The 22,905-nt window shown below is 35.9% G+C and overlaps 1 non-coding gene across 1 annotated transcript; it reads right to left on the bottom strand.

Annotated features, from left to right (window-relative positions):
- Positions 1 to 7,821: 7,821 nt before the first annotated feature.
- On the bottom strand, positions 7,822 to 7,928 carry LOC121217398 (small nucleolar RNA R71). Its single transcript, XR_005913504.1, has one exon. It is a non-coding gene; the product is annotated as a small nucleolar RNA R71 (small nucleolar RNA).
- Between the last annotated feature and the right edge of the window lie 14,977 nt (positions 7,929 to 22,905).

Genomic DNA, 22,905 nt, shown 5'->3' with positions numbered 1-22,905 from the left:
ACTCATCATTTCCATACCTAGTTCGAAAAGCATTTTTCGGCATATCAGAGACTTTAATTCGCAACTGATAGTAACCCGACCTTAAACTATCTTTGAGAACACTGTAGCCCTTTCCAACTGATTGACCAAATCGTCAATTTTTTGTAGAGGATATTTATTTTTTATGGTCACTTTATTGAGTTGTCGATAGTCAATGCACATTCTCATTGTTCTGTCTTTCTTTTTCACAAACAAAACCGATGCACCCCAGGGAGAAAAACTCGGCCGTACGAAACCTCTATCTGTCAACTCTTGCAACTGAGCTTTCAATTCTTTTAATTTGTTGGTGCCATTATATATGGAGCTATCGAAATCGGACTTATCCTTGGTATTAACTCAATACCAAACTCTACCTCACTGATCGATGGCAAACTTGGTAACTCTTCAGGAAACACATCTCGATATTCGCATACAACTGGTACTGATTCAATATTCTTTTTAGTCACTTTAGAATCAAGTACATAGGCAAAGTCAGCTTCGCAACCTTTTTTCAATATTTCTAAGCTAACATCGAAGAAATCACTGCCGGTAGACCATTCAAATCATTAGACTCAATTTGAATTATCACATCATTCTGGCATCACAAATCAATAGTCTTCTGTTTGCAGTTCACAATAGCATCATGCAACGTTAGCCAATTCATGCCTAGAATTATATCAAATTCATCGAATGGCAACAACATCAAATCGGCCAGGAAACATGAATCTTGAATCATCAACGGACAATTCTTACATGCTTTATCAACCAAAACACACTGGCCTAAGGGGTTCGATACTCTAATCACAAACTTAGTAGACTCTATAGAAAAAGTCTTACAAGATTCTAAAGTCTCACATATATAAGAATGAGTCGATCCAAGATCAATGAATGCAACAACACTAGTATCATAGAGAGTGAAAGTACTGGTAATAACATCTAGAGACGAAGCCTCTTCGTGAGCGCAAATAGCATAAGCTCTGGCAGGTGCGTGAGCCTCAAATCTAACAGTAGTGTCTTTTGTCCCCTCAGCTACCATTCATATTACCCATGTTTCTGGGTGGTCTACCTCGAGCTGCCATATTACTCGGTCTCATATTCTGCATCGTCTCTTGCTCCACCAACTCAAGGCATTCGCGAATAAAGTGATCCAATGATCCACATTTAAAATAGGCCCGATCATTTAATCTACAATCACCAGGGTGGCGTTTACCACAATGTCTGCACTTGGGTCGGTTTGATCGAATATTACCAACACTAGCAATCGAAGTGGCTTTTGAACTCATAGGTGGTCTGTCTCGATCTCATCTAGAATAACCCATAGTAGCCTTTGATTGGCCAAAATCATCTCAAAATTTCTTTGATACTGACTGAAATGACTTACTGGATGATCTTTTTCTTGAATCTCTAGCTTCAAAGTCAGCCTTTCTTTTCTCTTTCCAGAGCTCTTCAGCTTTGCATGCTCACTCCACTAGTACCACAAACTCTTTTTTTTTTCAAGAATCCCAACTAACAGCTTAATGTCTTCATTCATCCTGTCTTCAAATCTTTTACACATTATTACTTCAGTTGATACATATTCCCGGGCATATCTGCTAAGTCTCACAAATTCTCGTTCATATTCTATAATTGTCATGCAACCCTGTTTTAACTCGAGAAATTGTTTGTGTTTTTTATCTATAAATCTTTGACTAATATATTTCTTTAGAAATTCAGACTGAAAGAACTCTCAGGTAACCTGTTCAGTTGAAACCACTGATGCTAGTGTGCGGTGTCTCGTAGCAAAGATACAGCACATTCAATATATTCATTAGGGGTACAGGATAGCTCATCGAACACTCGGATCGTATTATCAAGCCAAAATTTAGCTCGTTCAGCATCATCATCAACAGTGGCTCTGAATTCTTCAGCCCCGTATTTTCTAATTTTATCAACCGGTGGCTTATTTAATATCATCAGATCAATAACTTGAGGTATCACAGGTTTCTGAGGAGGATTAGGTAGGGGTGGAGGGTGTTAAGCAACCGGATTTGTTCGGTTATATTGCGTGAACCATTCGTTCATCATTTGGAAGAAGGCTTGTTTAGCCTCTCCCTCATGGCTTCTTGAAATTGCTCTAGAATCAGCCGACACTGTCCCTTGAGTGGGAGCAGGCACAATACTCTCTACGTCATCAGCTACAGCTCGATCGAGATCCATTTACTATACGAAAACACATTTTCAATTGTCAAGAATCATCACACTATCGCAGTATATAAATATGGCATATATAGCTAGACTCACATGTGCTACGTTAGTCCTAAAATCGACTAAATCGTAACTCTAATACCAACCAAATGTAACACCCCTAACCCATCTCCACCGCCAGATTAAGGTTAGAGGCATTATTGTACAAAACACAGTTCAGCACAGTCATTTATCACCTTTCATGCACCAAAGAATAACAATACATTTATATCATTATCAAACTCGAATATCCACAATTCATTTATTATAAATTCAAATACATGAATCATAATTCATTTTCAAAAATAATCATACCTTTCTAACCATGTATCACAAATAAGCACATTTCAAAATTTCAACAAATTCAATTCAAACATACATCAAAACCCAATTGAACATGTCCCATAGTTACCAAATTCAAACCAAACTTGTATATATCAAAGCCATATTCACATATTTAATACTTTCAATATTCAATTCCCTATATCCATCACATTAATGACATTTTCATAATTAAATCATATTCAAGCATGTATTCTCACTTTTCATATACAGAAAATATGTTAGTACATAATTTCCTTAGATAAGTATCAAACATTTCATTTCGTAACTTCTGTATATGTACATAATGAAACCAATCGAACCAATATGAATACAACTTAATGTCCAATCACATATGGGACATTAGCAACATTACAATATCGTTGTACATACCTTTGATGTCATTATATTATACGCATTTTACCCTAAATGAAACCACCTTTTTTATGTATATTTACCGAATCAATATTAACTTAATCCATTCATGACTATACCAATTCACATGTTATGCATGTTTGTCTAGATTTAAACATCCACACGGCATAATAGGCATGCGTATGTAATACACATAAACAAGCATCTCCATTTATTCACATACAATTATGATTATTACCAATGTTAAACACTAGTACCAAAGTAAGTCATACCAAAGTACCTATCTATCACATACCAAATTATTTAACGAAAATTTGGCACATTTTCAACTCAACTATTAAACCTAACATTTTGTTCTTTCATTACCGAACCTCAAACAAATCATATTAACCAATACAATCATAAAACGTAATCATTATTTACCTTCAGCAACCGTACCTAATTAGCCAACCATTCAAGCATAATATATGTACATACATTGCCATTACAAACTGAATCAAAATAACCAATACACAATCAAATATATAATCATCATTTTACCCAATTACTTAGCCGAATTATAAAACCATTCACAAAGACAAAACATACCCTGCATCAAGCTTACCAAAAATGAGCTAATCATAAGCTATTCATATCATTACTCAATCAAGCCATATAACCAAAACACTATACTTACATGCCATTAAACACACTTACCAAAATGAGTTTATACCATGACCAAATATTCACCACACTAGCATCATGATCAAGCCATTTTTTTCATAGCTATATATATATACAATTCAAAACCAACCATATTAACCTAGACTATACATGCCTTATGTCATAAGCATAAGTTTTCTTTCAAGGTACCAAAATAGATATCGATAGTGTAATGACGTTCCTTGACGATCCCGAGCTCGAGCTAGCTTCAAATATTTATAAAATAGAGAAAGAATATACAAAGTAAGCTTTCAAAGATTAGTAAGCCATAAACAAATAAATTTAACACAGGAATATTCATAATTCATTTTGAAACAACCAAACCTATAAATTCCATATACATATATAATTCCAATTCTTATAAAGTTCACATAATCACTTTAACCATCAACACTTACATTTTCCTTCAAAGTTCGTATAAACTTAATACATGCCTGAATCGTTTAAATAGAACTCACATCCGATCTTTCCATGTCTTTGCCCGTTGAACCATTCGAAGTTGTTAAGGATACACAGAAATCATAATATGCTCGTACATTGCCATATCCCAGATATGGTCTTACTTGCGATCAGATATCGATGCCACTGTTCCAGACAGGGTCTTACACAAATCATATACGATGCCAATGTCCCAGACATGGTCTTACATGAAACACACATTGGAATTCCTAATGTCATGACATACATATCCTATACTATTCCTAAGGTTTGTACAATGCTTTCAGACATCGTAATTCAATTAATTTGAGCTCGATACAAGTCATACCATGCTTATATCAATTCAAAAATATGTCAAATATATACATACCAATTTGGTAACATTTAAAACATATACATTCAAATTTAAGAACTTTTATTTACTTATGAAGTTACCTCGTATAAACACTAACGGACCGGAACGGCTATTCGACAACTTTTGATTTCCCCCAATCCAAATCTGATATCCTCTTTTCTTGATCTAAATTAATACAAATTTCACTAATTTAATAAAAAATTTAATCAATTCAATCCACAAATACATAATTAGGCCTTTTTACACTTTGGCCCTTATAATTTCACACTTTGATATTTTAGTCCTTATTTCACAAAACACAATGATATACATAATTTCCTTATACACATGCTTGGCTGAATATTCCATTAATTCATATAAGTCATATCTTCCATTTATTTCACATTTTAACCCCTCAATTTATAAATTTTACAATTTAATCCTTAATACATATTTTTATCAAAAATCATATAATTAAACATAACAATCTATCAACAAATATTTATTTTTCATCATCAAACCACAAAAATCTCAAGCTATCAACAACGGAAAATCACAAAATCCATAACCAATTCAAAAATTCAAGCATGGGCTAGCTAGTATTCGAAGCAACAATCTCAAAAAGGTAAAAATGATCAAAACCCGAACAAAACCCATACCTTAATTAAAGAAAACCAAGGCCGAACCTAAAACCCGTACCTTAATTAAAGAAAACCAAGGCCGAACCTAACTTGCACTTTTTCTTTCTTTTTATTTTGTAGTTTTGGTCAAAATATGAACAACATGCATGGCCATTTTGGAAACACAAAAATTTATATACTTTTTCATACCCTTTTTAACTCAAAACCAGACTATTCCGGTTAAATTCTTGTCGAAAAATAACTAAATATTATAAAATAATTAAATTATGTTAAAAATATGAACATTATGAATTTTAATTAATTTTATAGTTAATTTTGATTAAATTTGGTTATTTTTGACAGAATTACACAATTGGAGAAAAAGGGCCTGGTGAACACTGCGAGAAGAACAAAACTGAGAGTAATTTGAAGTATCGAGGCCACTTAATTTCCAGCACAAGACGGCCCAGAAATGTGTATTAATTCATAATTAAATTAATTTTAATTTATTTTCTATTTAATTTAGGTTAATTGAATTAATTTTAATTAATTATGAAGAAAGGGCCCAGTGAACCGCACTAGTTGAACCGAATGGAGTGAGTCGAACCAGCCACTAATTGGGCTGACCGGAACTGTCCATTGGCTGACCCAAATCAGAAAATTATCTGATAAAATATGCTTGCAAAAAGGCCCTTGAAAAACCTCCAAATTACGTTCAAACCCCACCTTTATTTTAGGCTTTGTAGATATGCCCCAGCCTATTTTTAGCAAGGTTGAAAGCTTCAACCTTGCCATGTGTGTGGCCAGCCATGGGAGGGCTCTCTTGGCTGCTGAATTTGCTATTTTTAGCACTCCTCTTCAGCTATAAAAGCCACCCTATGCTGCCCATTTCAAAACATCCCTCAACATCCCTCATTCCACAACATCCTCTCATCCTCTCTTCACTTCTCTCAAAGTTTCCTCTCCATTTTCCATCCCATTTCCCTTCCTCTTGTGCCGATTTCCTCTCTTGATAAAGAGAAGTTCTTCAGCCATCTTGGCAGCAATCAAGGATTCATAGAAGCCTTGCTCGGCGAAGACAACAGAGACAAAGAACGGAGCAACAGTCAAGCTGCAGAGAAACACTGGATTTGCTTTCTGTTCCCTTTCTTTTTTATTTCTGTTGTTTTTATGATGAACATATCTATAAAAAATATTGTTGTTGAAATGGTTATTTTAATCAATTTAGCTTGAATTTAATTTGTGTTGGGTTGATTATATTTTGCCTACTTGAATTATTAAATTAGTGTTTATGCTGTTATTGGCCTTAGTGAAATGCTTGATTAAGTAAAATCATGCTTAGGTTATCTGGCATTATAATTGTTTAGATAACTAAAGAATTAATTGTTTAAACGGATTGAAATTGAAATTAATGGACTTAGTACTTAATCAGTGCATGTTTAATTCTTCTTAGGTAACTGAAAATTAAATCAGCATTGTATTTGGCGATACATATGCCTTGCATAACTTGCAAGATTGCTGTGATTAAATTGTTTCAAGGTATGGCTACTTTGTTACTTCACATAATCTTTTACATGTTTATTAAGTTGAATTAATCGGTTGAATCGACATAGGAATATGCGAGAGATAATTCAATTCAATAAGTATGTATGTGCGATAGCATGTTTACTTTATTAAATCTGTTTAGTCGGTTGAATTGGCATAGGGATATGTTCAAGAGATAAATGGAATTCTTTTAACTAGTAAATATGTTCATAAGTTAGCGAATTACTGGGTTGCCATGAATTTATTCATAACAGCATAAGCACGAATTTAATATTTCTAAGTTAAAAAGGTATAATTAATCCAACACAATTATATCATCTTGATTAAATCTTAATTGAAATCGTGCACTAGAACTCTTTTATTTTATTTAAATTGTTTGCTTAGTTTTAAAATCTTAGTTTATAAATCACTCTTTTCAAATCAAAATTATTTTTACCTCACCAAAGTGTTTTAATTAATTTCATAAATATTGCTTTTTACAGTCCCTGTGGGTACGATAACTTGACATTTACTTGTCACTTTATTACTTGTTACGATTGCATACACTTGCACATTTCCACCGTTCCAAGTTTTTGGCGCTGTTGTCGGGGACTGTTTAAAAAAAACATTATTTGTGAATTTATTTTTACATTTTGGTTCTTTTTTTTTCTTGTTCAATTTTACTTACTTAATTAATTCTTCTCTGATTATTTCAGGTGTTTATGAGTATTGACCGAATTATCGACTTACTCCCAGTAGGCCCTGAAATAGAACTAACCTTTCGCTAACGAAGAAGACAAGCGAACCAGAGAAGGACCGAAGAGATGAATTTCGAGAATATCTATCAAGGAAACGGAGCAAACCTTGCTCAAAATCCTATCCTTATTGCTGATGATAGGATAGAGCTTTACGACAATATGCCGTGCCAAATTTTAATAACCTTAATCCAGGTATTAGAAGACCCGAATCGAGGCACAACAATTTGAGCTGAAGCCAGTCATGTTCCAGATGCTTCAGACAATGGGCCAGTTCAGTGGAATGCCTACTGAAGATCCTCATCTTCATTTAAGACTGTTTATGGAGGTGAGCGACTCTTTCAAGCTAGCCGGAGTACCCGAAGATGCATTATGATTAAAACTATTCTCATACTCGCTGAGCGATAGAGCTCGAGTCTGGTTAAACTCACTACCACCGAACTCGATTTCTACATGGCAAGAGTTAGCAGAGAGATTTCTTGTGAAGTATTTCTCGCCTAGCAAGATTGCTAAGCTGAGAAATGAGATTACTGCTTTCCAGCAAATGGATGTTGAGTCCTTGTATGAGGCATGGGAAAGATTCAAAGAGTTATTACGAAAGTGCTCTCATCACGGAATTCCACATTGCATCCAACTTAAGACATTTTACAATGGTCTCAACGCTCACACAAGGATGGTAGTAGATGCTTTTGCTAACTGTGCTATCTTATCTAAGTCTTACAATGAGGCTTATGAAATCATCGAGAGGATCGCCAGTAACAATTATTAGTGGCCAACCAATCGAGCAACGTCAGGAAGACGAGCTGCTGGAATCTATGAAGTGGACGCTCTCACTTCACTTGTATCCGAGGTATCTTCGATATCTTCAATGTTAAAGAATCTTACCACTAATGGGTCTAACAGTTTTGTAGCTCAACCACCTAACCAATATGAGAATATAGCCTCTGTCTATTGTGGGGAAGGACATGTGTTTGAAGAATGTCCATCAAACCCAGAATCAATGTACTACATAGGTAATCAGAACCAGAACCGAGGAAGGCAAGGGCTGCAATCCAACTTTTATAACCCATCGTGGCGAAATCACCCCAATCTTTCCTCGAGTAACCAAGGGGCTGGAGGAAGTAACAACTACGCCCAACCTAGACCAACCCAGCCGCCTAGTTTTCACAACAAGTTCAGAAACTAGTTCAGGTTGAATCGTCCAATAGTTTAGAGAATTTATTGAAGGCATACATGGCGAAGAATGATGCCACTCTAGGGAATTTGGAGAATCAAGTGGGCCAGCTTGCTACTGAACTTAAGAACCGTCCACAAGGTGCTCTACCTAGTGATACGGAAAATTTGAGAAATCCAAGGAAGGAGCATTGTAAAGCACTAACATTGAGGAGCAGAAAAATGGTAGAGCACATCATTGAAGCTGAAAAGGAGCATGCTGAAGCTCAAGATTTGGAAGAAGTTCAACTGAGTGTTGAAGTTCCAGTTCCACTAGAACCAGAACCTGTAAGACCTAAAAAGGTAACTTCAGGACCAGCCAACTCTGATCAGCAAACCACTCCGTTAGCAACAGAATTGCCACCAAAGACAAATCAACCAGTATCAACTCCAGTATATAAACCTCTACTACCTTACCCTTAAAGACTCCGGAAGCAAAAGCAAGAGGTCCAATTCAAGAATTTCCTTGACGTACTCAAGCAACTTTATATCAACATCCCGTTGGTTGAAGCACTTGAACAAATACCAAATTACGTAAAATTCATGAAAGATATCCAGTCCAATAAGCGAAGACTTGGAGAATTTGAGACTTGGGGATAGGTGAAGTTAGACCTACTACGGTTACACTTCAGCTAGCAGATCGATCCTTAGCACATCCAGAAGAAAAAATCGAGGATGTATTGGTACATGTAGATAAGTTTATATTTCCTGTTGATTTTGTAATTTTAGATTTCGAAGCAGACAAAGAAGTACCAATTATCTTGGGGAGATTGTTCTTAGCAACCGGAAGGAAACTTATTGATGTGCAAAAGGGCGAACTTACTATGCGCGTTCAGGACGATCAAGTAACATTTAACGTTTTCAAGTCAATGCGATTTCCTGACACAATAGATGATTGTTCTGCAGTATCCGACTTAGACAATTTCATAGTGGAGAAGGAACTCAACTCTGTTGAGGATCCTCTAGAAAGAATTTTGACATCAGACCCTTCAAGTGATGAAGAGGAGGATGGAAACTTAGCTTTGCTAGAAGCTAATCAAAAGGGATTTAATCCACAATCCTGTTTTGAATCTTTGGATTTAGAGGAGAGAGATTACATAGCCAAAGGTGTCAATCGAGGAGCTACCTAAACTAGAACTCAAGGTATTACCTTCTCATTTAAAATATGTTTATTTAGGTGATGCTTCTACTCTGCCTATGATTGTTTCAGCAGAGTTAACTACTGAGCAAGAAGAGAAACTTATCTTAGTTCTGAAACAATTTTAGAAGGCTATCGGATGGACCATAGCCAATATTCGCGGTATTAGTCCATCAGTATGCATGCACAAGATCATCCTAGAAGATGGTGAAAAAGGGATGATCGATGGACAACGAAGGCTAAACCCCATCATGAAGGACGTAGTGAAAAAGAGATTATCAAGTGGTTAGATGCGGGTATCATTTACCCCATTTTAGACAGTTCATGGGTAAGTTCGGTCCAGTGCGTACCAAAGAAAGGAGGTATCACGGTCATAGAGAATGAGAATAATGAGTTGATACCAACTAGAACAGTTACGGGATGGAGAATCTGCATCGATTACCGGAAGCTGAACAAGGAAACTAGGAAGGATCACTTCCCTTTGTCGTTCTTAGACCAGATGCTGGATAGACTCGCGGGGCGAGATTACTACTATTTTCTCAATGGATACTCGGGTACAACCAGATTACGGTAGCACCGGAAGATCAACACAAGACTACATTCACTTGCCCATATGGTACATTTGCATTTAGACGCATGCTATTTGGTTTATGTAATGCACCTGCTACATTTCAAAGATGTATGATGTCTATTTTCACTGACATGGTTGAGAAATTTTTGGAAGTTTTCATGGATGACTTTTAAGTGTTTGGAGATACGTACGATGATCGCTTAGCCAATCTGGCTAAGGTACTTAGGCGATGCGAAGAAATGAACCTAGTTCTTAATTGGGAAAAATGCCATTTTATGGTACGAGAAGGTATCGTTCTGGGGCATCGGATAACAAGACATGGGATCGAGGTAGACAGAGCAAAAGTAGATGTTATTGAGAAACTCCCACCTTCAACATCTGTAAAGGGTGTTAAGAGCTTTTTGGGCCACGCCGGGTTCTATCAAAGATTTATCAAGGACTTCTCCAAAGTTGCTAAACCTTTATGCAAATTATTGGAGAAGGAAATGATATTCAAATTTAATGAGGAATGCTTAAAAGCTTTCAATGACTTGAAGAATCGATTAGTCACGGCACCCATAATTGTCACACCAGACTGGGACTTGCCATTTGAATTGATGTGTGACGCAAGTGACTTCGCAATAGGAGCTGTCATGGGCCAGTGAAGGAACAAAGTTTTTCATCCCATCTACTATGCAAGCCGAACTCTAACAGGAGCTCAGTTAAACTATACGGTAACAGAAAAAGAGTTACTTGCTATCGTATTTGCTTTCGACAAGTTTAGATCTTATCTTGTAGGTACCAAGGTAACTGTCTATACAGAACACTCGGCAATTAAATATTTACTTGCCAAAAAAGATGCTAAGCTGAGGTTGATCCGATGGATACTTCTACTTCAAGAGTTCGATTTGGAAATTCAAGATCGAAAGGGAGTAGAAAAACCAAGTAGCAGATCACTTGTCCAGACTAGAGCCGCAAGAAGGGAATTCTCCACTTGTACCGATTCAAGAAACATTTCCAGATGAACATATACTGAAGGTAAGTCATGTCCATGATACCCCTTGGTTTGCTGATATTGCTAACTTTTTAGCTTGTGGTTTAATGCCGTATGATAAGACATATCAACAAAGGAGAAAGTTTCTTAACGATGTGAAGTACTATTTCTAGGAGGAACCATGTCTATTTAAAAAGTGTGCAGATCAGATGATTAGGAGATGCATGGAAGAAGAAGAAATACCGAAGATTCTATACCACTGTCACTCAGCCCCAAGTGGGGGTCATTTCGGAGGAACTCGTACTACAGCCAAAGTATTGCAAGCCTAATTCTTTTGGCCAACACTATTCAAGGATGCATATGCATACGTAAAGAGTTGTGACCGATGTCAAAGAGTTGGAAATGTCGCCAAAAAAAATGAGATGCCTCGAAAAAACATCATTAAGGTCGAATTATTTGATGTTTGGGGTATTGGTTTTCTTGGGCCCTTCCTTTCATCTTTTGGTCAAAGTATATACTAGTAGCAGTAGATTATGTGTCCAAGTGGGTCGAGGTAGAGGCATATCCAACAAACAATGCTAGGGTTGTGATGAAGTTTTTGCAGAAACATGTGTTCAGGAGGTTTGGAACCCTAAGAGCCATCATTAGTGATGAAGGGTCCCACTTTGTGAACAACTGGTTAAAATGGTTACTAGGCAAGCACGGGGTGAAACACAAAGTTGCAACGGCTTACCATCGGTAGACGACTGGACAAGCTGAACTGGAAAATAGAAAAATCAAGGGCATATTGGAGAAAGTAGTTTGCCCGAACTGACGAGACTGGTCCACAAGACTAGATGACGCTTTATGGGCCTACAGGACAGCGTACAAGACACCTTTAGGGATGTCACCCTATAGGCTGGTTTTCGGTAAATCATGTCATCTACCTTTGGAGTTAGAGCACAAAGCTTACTACGCTCTTCGACGACTCAACTTATATCCTAAGCTCGCAAAAGAAAGACAGATGTTCCAACTCAACGAGTTAGAAGAATTTCGAATGTTCTCATATGAAAAAGCCAAATTACTCAAAGAGAGACTCAAGAAATGGCATGACAAACACATCCGGGTTCGAGAATTTGAAGCAGGTCAGGAAGTATGGTTGTTCAACTCGAGATTGAAGTTCTTTCCAGGTAAGCTAAAATCACGTTGGTCCGGTCCATTTACAATTCACAGAGTCTATCGATACGGAGTTGTTGAACTCCAAGGTAAGAGAGGTAATTTTCAAGTTAATGCTCAGCGTTTGAAACACTATTGGGGAATAAAATCGAACAGGATAACGTCTCGTTCATTTTATCATATATTTAATATTTTTTTTGTGTCTTGTTTAATAAATAATTTAGGGTCTATTTTTCGGGTTTAGTATGTTTAAATAAATTCTGTCTAGAAGGTTGAAACTTAAGCGGGACCATTTGTGACCCCTTCAATCTTTCCTGGGAATTTATTTTAACATAATTTTCCAAGAAATTTTTCCCTAATCAACAAAATAAATTTTTGTTTTTTAAATAAAAGGGTCAATTTGATCCAATTTTTAATTTGCAACTCAATTTTTAATTTTCATTGAGTCTAGGGACTTAAATTGAATTATTTTTAAAGTTTGATTGCTCTTTTTGTAAATAATAAAAATTAGGTGCCTTTCTTTGTAAATATTTTATTTAAAGGCATTTAGAAGAAATTTTTTTTTATTTTTATTTTAACATTATTAATAATTTGATAAACTTTAATATATAATTATATTCATTATAATTTATATATTAATTTTCATCAACTTAAATTAGAATTAGGATTAATTTAATTTCAATTTTTATTTTATGTTTATAGAATTAGGATTAATTTAATTTCAATTTTTATTTTATGTTTATCTTAATAATTAATAGCAAATGATAATTCTATATGCTTATATTTAATTATTAATTGCTGTTAAATTTGAGTAGGATTAGAATTAAACTCTTATCTTTAATTATTAAATTAGACTAAGAGTTCTATTTTAAGTCCTATTACTTATGCTATAAATATCACCTTATACCTCCCATCCATGCATCAACCAAAAACCAAAACACCTTGTGCCGCAACACCTCTAGCTCCGGTAGCCTAGTCGGCAAACACCCAGTAGCATCACGCTGCGCGACCCAATTACCACCCAGCTCCCACTCGTGTGCCTGCTGTTTCAGTCCAGCAGCTGCCCAGGTCGCATTTTGCTGCTCTAGCGCCCCACCTGCGCGCCCTTGCTACTGCTACCCAGGCCACGTCCCAGCTCCCGCACAAGCTTCAGGCCTGCTCGACGAAGTGTCATGCGCTTCTTGCTGCACACCCTTGCGTGCTGCTGCTTGTTCTCTAGCCTTGTGTGGCACCCTCTTTGCACACCAAGCCTTAAGCCAAAATTCTTCAACCCTCCTCCTTTTAATTTTCCATCTTTTTCTTGCATTAATTTTCTTTGAGTTCTTATATTTTTGCAAAAAGGTCAATTATGCCTCGCAAGAGAACTCGCGCCTCTGCTCAAATCAACGAAACACAAAGCAAGTTCCATAGTGTTGAAGCTAAAGTGAGATACAAAAGTACATACAAAAATCAACAGATGTATCCTGAGAAAGGCTTCACACTGAAGGAAAGCAACTATAGAGACTTCATGTCACGTATTCGTCAAATTGCTTAATCTCTCAATTGGAAACTGTTTTGTGAAAAGAGACCTAGTGTGAATGAGGAGCTAGTTCGTGAGTTTTACGTGAATTTAACTTCAAGCGAGATGACAGAAGTCCCTGTTTGCGGAATCAAGGTACTTATAAATTCGAATGCTATTAATGAGTTCTATGAATTGCCTGATTTTGAGAACGACGAGTATTCATCTTTGATGAGCAATATCAAGCCGGAACTTCTGCAAGAAATTCTCGAGGAGCTTACAGTTGACGGTTCTAGTTGGACGGTGTCGAAACAAGGAACCCACACGTGTCGAAGAGCATACTTAACACCTATTGCAAAGGTATGGTTTTATTTCATCCATTTTAGCATTCTACCTAGCTCACATGGGACTACAATTTCATTGGAGCGAATGGTCTTACTATACTCGATCTCAACGGGTAAGACTATTGATGTCGAAAAGATCATCTTAAAAGAAATTTGAAACTGTGCCGCTAGACGTTCTGGCCCTGCTTACTTCCCCTTTAGAATAACTAGTCTGCACTTGAAAGCAAAAATTCTTACTAATGTCAAGAAGACAGGGTACACCCAAGGCACAATTATAGATTGGGACCACTACCGAGTAGTCGGAGACTCAGTTCTACAACAATGCATAGAAGAAAATGAAGAGCCTGAGGAACCTGATAAAGAAGAAGATCCCACGATGCTATCATTTGATGTCCCTGATAAGGTAGACCCAGTAGAGCCAAAAGATGAATCAGATGCTGGAACTCCAATGTTTAGAGCTCAGTCACCTAGCCCAGACTTTCGAGATGAGTTGTCAAATTTGATGGACTTAATACAACACATGCAATGGTAGCAACAAGCATACTGGAGATACTAAAAAATAAGGGATGACTCGATTCGAAGTACTTTCCAGAGAATATACAATAACCCATTTATTTTTGTGCTTGAATTTCCAGATTTCATATTCAAGCCATGGACTCCACTCTCGAAAAAGGAGCGAAGCGATTCATGCAAAGGCAATAATGATGGAGTAAAAGATGAGATCAAGTTGGAAGGATCTGCAAATAAATAAAAGGGAGGGATCTTGACTCTATTTTATTTATGTTTTTTAGGTTATTTTAGGATCAAGTTTAAATTAGGAACTTTTACTTCTGCATAATAAAACAAGAGAAGGAAATCCTGAATAAACATGGACAAGTCATAAAGTATAAAGTGTGGCAATAGGTATATACATGTCTACGATTGGATTTCGAAAGAGCTTGGTACTTAAGCAGTCACATTGACTCACCTCCTCTTTTCTGAATTCCTACTTGGTGTATAGTATCTATTCACTTTAAATAATGAAGACATTGTTCATTTTAAGTTGGGGGGACTGAAATTTGAAATTATCTTCATCCAGAATAAATTTTTTCTTTTAATTATGATTAGGGTATATTTCTGTTCAATAAATTTGAATTTTGTTAAGCATTCTAAACTTGAGTATGAATAAAACTCTATTTTTTTCAATAAATTATTATGTAGTTTAATGATGACATGAATGTATTTTAAATAAAGCATGCAACTTCATACCATAAAATTTTTATTTCTTTAGGAAAGTTAGGTATGCATGAAAGTTTAAGTCTTTAGAATTGACTTAGTAGTTTCTTGAGGCAAAATCCTAGGAAGCTTGGAACATTGGAAATGATTTAGGCAGCTATTGTTTGGACCGTTTGAGCCTTTCAAGCCTACCATGGTAAATTTTATCCTTTGAAACCCAACTTTGAGACTATATGGCCTAATTTTTGGAACCTATACAAATTTAGCCCGTCACGTTTCTCTTAATTATCTTTAAATTGCCCCAAACACTAAACTCAGTACTATTCAACAATATCGTTTGAAATTAAGTTTGGGGGAGTTGAAAAGAAATATCAAATGCTAAAAAAAAACACATATATTTGAAAAAGAGCATGTAAAAGTTGGTGATTGAAGGTAAAAAAAAAATTTTTTTGAAGGTTTGATTTACACTGAGTTTAGGGTTTTTAGCCAAAATTTATCTATCTTTTTACCTACCCCTAAGCCCAGCCACGTTACAACCTTGTTAAAGACCTATTGATTCAAAGTTCCAAAGTTACCTACATTAGTGGAGAGAAATTGCTTTGTTCAACATATGAAGACATAGGTTAAGCTTAATGATTGCGACTTGATCTTGAATGAAGGATTAAAAAATTGAATTGGTAGGAACCAGCATGTCTTTATTAAGAAATATTTAGTCTAATTTTGCTATTGTAATAATTGTTGAGATTAATTTGAATAATATGAACACTTGAGTAGCAGAATGATCAAATTTCTTATTCTTTGAGCATAAGTATATCAAATTCATAATTTCGAGAAAACTGTTGTTCTGAAGAAGGTTTTCAAAGTGTTTCCGAGAAATTCTTTTCAAAATTTGTGCATTACTCGGGACGAGCAATGAATTATGCTTGGGAATTTTAATTAATTTTATAGTTAATTTTGATTAAATTTGGTTATTTTTGACAGAATTACACAATTGGAGAAAAAGGGCCCGGTGAACACTACAAGAAAAATAAAACCGAGAGTAATTTGAAGTATCGAGGGCAATTAATTTCCAGCCCAAGACGGTCCAGAAATGTGTATTAATTCATAATTAAATTAATTTTAATTTGTTTCCTATTTAATTTAGGTTAATTGAATTAATTTTAATTAATTATGAAGAAAGGGCCTAGTGAACCGCACTGGTTGAACCGAATGGAGTGAGCCGAACCAGCCACTAATTGGGCTGACCAGAATTGTCCATTGGCTGACCCAAATCAGAAAATTAGCTGATAAAATATGCTTGTAAAAAGGCCCTTGAAAAAACTCCAAATTATGTTCAAACCCCACCTTTATTTTAGGATTTGTAGATTTGCCCCAGCCTATTTTTAGCAAGGTTGAAAGCTTCAACCTTGCCATGTGTGTGGCTGGCCATGGGAGGGCTCTCTTGGCTGCTGAATTTTATATTTTTAGCATCCCTCTTCAGCTATAAAAGCCACCCTATGCTACCCATTTAAAAGCATCCCTCAACATCCCTCATTCCACAACATTCTCTCATCCTCTCTTCACTTCTCTCAAAGTTTCCTCTCCATTTTTCCATCCCATTTTCCCTTCCTCTTGTGCCAATTTCCTCTCTTGATAAAGAGGTGTTCTTCAGCCATCTTGGGTAGCAATCAAGGATTCATAGAAGCCTTGCTCGGTGAAGACAACGGAGACTAAGAACGGAGCAACAGTCAAGCTGCAGAGAAACACTGAGTTTGCTTTCTATTCCCTTTCTTTTTAATTTCTATTGTTTTTATGATGAACATATCTATGAAAAATATTGTTGTTGAAATGGTTATTTTAATCAATTTAGCTTGAATTTAATTCGTGTTGGTTTGATTATATTTTGCCTGCTTGAATTATTAAATTAGTGTTTATGCTGTTATAGGCCTCAGTGAAATGCTTGATTAGGTAAAGTCATGCTTAGTTTATCTGGCATTATAATTGTTTAGATAACTAAAGAATTAATTGTTTAAACGGATTGAAATTGCAATTAATGGACTCAATACTTAATCAGTGCATGTATGTGGGATAACATGTTTACTTTATTAAATCTGTTTAGTCGGTTGAATTGGCATAGGGATATGTTCAAGAGATAAATGGAATTCTTTTAATTAGTAAATATGTTCATAAGATAGCAAATTACTGGGTTGTCGTGAATTTATTCATAACAGCATAAGCACGAATTTAATATTTCTAGGTTAAAAAGGTATAATTAATCCAACACAATTATATCATCTTGATTAAATCTTAATTGAAATCGTGCACTAGAACTCTTTTATTTTATTTAAATTGTTTTCTTAGTTTTAAAATCTTAGTTTATAAATCACTCTTTTCAAACCAAAATTATTTTTACCTCACCAAAGTGTTTTAATTAATTTCATAAATATTGCTTTTTACAGTCCCTTTAGGTACGACAACTTGACATTTACTTGTCACTTTATTACTTGTTACGATTGTGTACACTTGCACATTTCCACCGTTCCACATTTTAATTTTTGTTTTATTATATTATCGTTTATTAACTTAATTACCTTATTAACATTAATGAAATAATATAAAAGCTTTATAATGGTTGTCCACTACCATCCATGCTATTATTTAATGACCTAATTTCATTTCAAGGCCTCCACATTAAAAAGAATATAGCAATTTAGTACTTTAACAAATAGCAAGTCATTTTTGCATTTTACGCGATTATGTCCTTTTATCAAATCGAGCACACAAACAATAAAATTCCAACATGAAACTTTCACATATATCAATTAACATACTGTAAACACCAAAAATAATACTAAAATAATTTTACAACTTCGGATTTGTGGTTCCGAAACTACTGTTCTGATTTAGCTAAAATCGGGCTGTTACATAGACAAATATTTATTATTAATACAATTATTTTGAATAACATCAATTTTATAGATTTTATGTTGTTTAAACCCACACTTGGATTCGTATGTCCCAACAACAATGATTTGGTTTCTCGACTCTAAGAGAGTAGATCAATAATCGAATCCTTAGGTTTATAAAATTAATACCATGTTAGTATATTGACATTTTTATAAAGGTTTTCATATTGGTGATTAAGTGAGATCATTTACTTAATCAATTGTCCAAATAGCGTACGCTTCTAAAGTATGGAGTATGGATTCAGGATTTTTGATAAACGCTTCATGTATGCAGAACAATTACCGCTGTTAAATTCGTCCAAATTGAGATAAAAAGAAACAGTTGAGATTGGAAGATTTTCAATACTTACGTGATGTCAAGAGTAAGGAGGGCTCAACAATTCCTACTGTTAGGAGTTGGTTCTAGGAGCGTTTTAGTATGGTTTTGTATATTTCTCGAAATTTCCTAAAGCACCTCTTTACTCCAAGGTTTAAATTCATTCATGTAACTTTCTTCAAGGAAAGTAGCATGAGTTGACACTATGACATATTTCTCTTTTGGGTTATAAAACAAGTCACTCTTTATTCCCTTTGGATATCCTATAAAAATGCAAAATTTTGTCCTCAAGTCCAACTTCCTCATATCTTTATCCAATATGTGGGCTGCGCATTCCCATATCCTGAAAGGATTAAGATTCGACTTCATGCCTTGTCACAAGTCGTATGGGGTTTTCAATGCTACTTTAGTTGGTACATCATTCAGAATATAGCAAGTCGTTTGTATAGTATATCCCCAACAAGAGATTGGCAACTTCAAATAACTTAACATTGAATGTACCATGTCTAAAAATGTTCAATTTCTTCTCTCTACCCTTCGCCTCAAGTCGGCATAAGATTTTTGTCAATCAGGTGCTACTCTCAATCATCTAGAGTTAGTTCCACCATATTCTCAGTCTCCTATACCAAATCCGGACCCAGTATGTTCTTTTCGCCCAACTCAATCCAACACAGAGGTGTACGACATTTACGACCATATAGTGCTTTAGAAGGAGCCATCTAAATGCTTGATTAAAAACTGTTGTTATACGTAAACTCACCTAGTGGTAAATGTTCCTCTCAACTGCCACTAAAATTAATCACACAACCCTTCAACATGTCCTCTAGGATCTGAATCACTCATTTTGATTGCCCATCAGATAGTGAGTGAAATACTGTACTAAAGTTCAACCGAGTACCTAAATGCTCATGTAACTTCTTCTAAAATTGAGATGTAAATCGATGATCCTTATAAAAATGATGGACACCGGTACACTATGAAGTCTCACAATCTCTGGAATATACAACCTCATCGACTTGTGCAGTGAATAATCAGTACGGACAAGCATAAAATGTGCTAACTTGGCCAGTCTATCCATAATTACCCAACAGAATCCTTTTTAGTAGGTTTCAAAGGCAACCTATTAATGAAGACCATGGTCACATGTTCCCACTTCTACTGAGGAATCTGAATAGGCTAGAATAAACTAGAGAGGAATTGAAGCTCATCCTTGACTTGCAGGCACATCAAACACTTACTCATATACTCAGTTAGTTCACACGTAAGTCCTGGCCACAAATATTGTTCCCTCAAATCTCAGTACATCTTATTCCCTCAAAGATACTTAGCTTATGGGCTACTATGTACTCCCAAAGAATAGCCTGTCTCAAATGTCAATCATTAGGCACACAATATCTCCCATGAAAACACAGAACTCCATCAGAGTTAAGCCTAAAATCTGTTGTCTTACCTTCCTCTATCTGCCTGAATCGAGGTCCAAGAGATCGATGATTGTTTCAATTAAATCTCATGCTTTAAGGTAGGTCTCACTTGAAACTTCTCAAGAAAACGTCCATCATCAGTCAAACTCAACTTAGCGAACATCACTCTCAAATTAGTCATCGACTTCCTCCTCAGTGCATCGACCATAAGATTTACCTTTCTTGGATGGTACTTAACGGTACATTCATAATCTTTGAGCAACTCTATCCATCTTCTTTACCTTAAGTTTAACTCCTTTTGGGTGAGGAGGTACTTAAGGCTTTTGTGATCCATGTAAATAATACAATTCTCACCATACAAATAGTGCCTCCAAATCTTGAGGCGAAGGCAACAACTGTAAGCTTGAGATCATAGGTTGGATTGTTACGTTTATCAGGCTTAAGTTGTCTCGAGCCGTAGGCCACAATCTTACATCTTGAATCAAAATGCAACCAAGACCGGTATGAGACGCATTACTGTATACACAAAATCCTTCCCAAACTCAGGCTGGATCAAAATAGGTTCTTAAGTAAACACAAACTTAAGGTTTTCAAAACTTTATGGTTGCTCCCCAGTCCACTTGAAAGGTTTACTTTTTCTCAATAGCTTGGTCATAGGAGCTACAATCAAGGAAAACCCTTCCACAAACCTCTTATAATAGCCAGCTAATTCAAGGAAACTCTAAATTTTACTGACATTTATAAATTATTTCTAGTCCAAAATTTCCTCAATTTACCCTCAATTTATACCATGTGTCCCAAAAACATCACTTCGTGGAGCCAAAACTCAAGCTTACTCAATTTAGCATAAAGCTATTTCTCATGGAGGATCTGTACGACAACTCTCAAGCTCTCATCATGTTACATTTTAGACTTAGAGTAGATCAAGATGTCGTCAATGAAGACTACAACAAATTGATCAAGATATGACTGAAAAACCTAATTCATTAGGTCCATAAAAGTTATAGGAACATTTGTTAGACCAAAGGGCATCACTAGGAATTCGTAGTGACAATATATGCCTCCTTCACTTTTAACTGATAGTATTTAGACCTTAGATCGATCTTAGAGAGCTCATTCATGCCCCTAAACTAATCAAATAAATCATCAATCCTTAGTAAAGGGTATCAAATTTTTATGGTCAACTTGTTTAGTTGTTGATAATCAATGCAAAGTCTCATGGATCCATCCTTATTCTTTACAAATAAAACAGGGGCTTCCCATGGTGACACACTCAGTGTAATGAATCCTTCATTTAGAAGTTCTTATAACTGTGCCTTGATTTCAACAAGCTTTTTGGGTGACATTCGATATGAGGCAATGAAAACTAGAGCTATTGCAAGCAATAGATCGATCCCAAATTCAGCCTCGCACTCTGAAAGTAATCTAAGTAACTCCTCTAGAAAGACGTCAGAAAATTCCCTCACTGTATGAATCTTCTCCATAGTTGACTCACTGGCTTTCGTGTTCAGAATATAAGCCAAATAGGCTTCGCATCCTTTGCACACCAACTTTTTAGTCACTAGAGCAGAGATCACATTAGATAAACAATCTCTATGCTCTCCAACCACTATTATCTCTTTCCCCGTGGAACTTTCAAGGTAACCCTCTTAGAAGTGTAGTCTAAATTGACTTGGTGTTCCACCAACCAATCCATTCCCAAAATAAGGTTAAATTCACCGAAGGGTAACACCAACAAATCTGTCGAAAATACCTCTCCTTGAAGTTCTAGCTGGCACCTCTTATAGATTTTGTTCACAAAAAAATATTGTCCAACAGACTAACTACAATTGCATTACTAACAATTTCCTCTACCTCAATTCTAAAATCATCAGTCATCAAATAAGAAACAAATGAATGGGTCAAACCAATATCAATCAAAGTAAAGTACAGTATATAATTAACGGTAAAAGTTCCTGGTATAATGTCAGTTGTGTCATAGTCCTCTCTATGTCTACCTGCATAGACTAGTGCAGGTTGTCTTACACCAATTTAGTTATCACCCTAACCCTGTGCTCTCTATCTCTGACCAATATTACCACCCCTATTTGGACCTTGACCTCTCTAAGCCTACTGTCCAGCTCTTTGGTTCTAAGCTCGATTCTGTTCTAGGGCATGCATCTGTTCATTTTGAAGTGGAAAATCATTGATCTTATGGTTCAAGGATTCACATTTTCATGGCTATGTCAAGGTCCTCTCTGTGCCTAGCTACATCGACCAGTGCAGGCTGTCTTACATCGACTCAGTTAGCACCTTGACCTAGTGCTCTCTGTCCCTGACTAACATTACCACCCCTATTCGGACCTTGACCTCTCTTAGCCTACTGTCCAACTCTTTAGTTCTGAGTTCAATTCTTCTCTGTGGCTTGCATCTGCTTATTTTGAAGTAGACAGTCTTTGATCTGATGGATCAAAGATCCACATCTAAGTCATGCACTCAAGCTCCTCTAGCATTCACCTGGATGCATTTTTTCACAAGTAGCACAATTTTGGGCTCTCCCACTATCAGTAATAGTATCAACACGAGGTCTATCATTTCAGGCCCACTTATTCAATCGTAGGGCCTAGACAGTAGGACCGACATCTCTCAGCAGAGACTCTAGCCTTATCCCTTATTTCGCATTCCACATGCTTCACTTCCTCAACGATTTTGGTTTTCTCCACTAAAGTTTCGAAAACCCTTTCCTAGTGAGGGGCTACTAGCACCATCAATTCATATCTCAGTAAGTTTTCAAACCTGAGGCATTTATCTTGTTCGATTGTGATCAT

This window comes from Gossypium hirsutum, chromosome A02 (assembly GCF_007990345.1).
Source record: "Gossypium hirsutum isolate 1008001.06 chromosome A02, Gossypium_hirsutum_v2.1, whole genome shotgun sequence".
NCBI classification, from domain to species: domain Eukaryota; kingdom Viridiplantae; phylum Streptophyta; class Magnoliopsida; order Malvales; family Malvaceae; genus Gossypium; species Gossypium hirsutum.
Note: the sequence above shows the minus strand (reverse complement) of the source record. Positions and strands in the feature narration are given on the sequence as shown.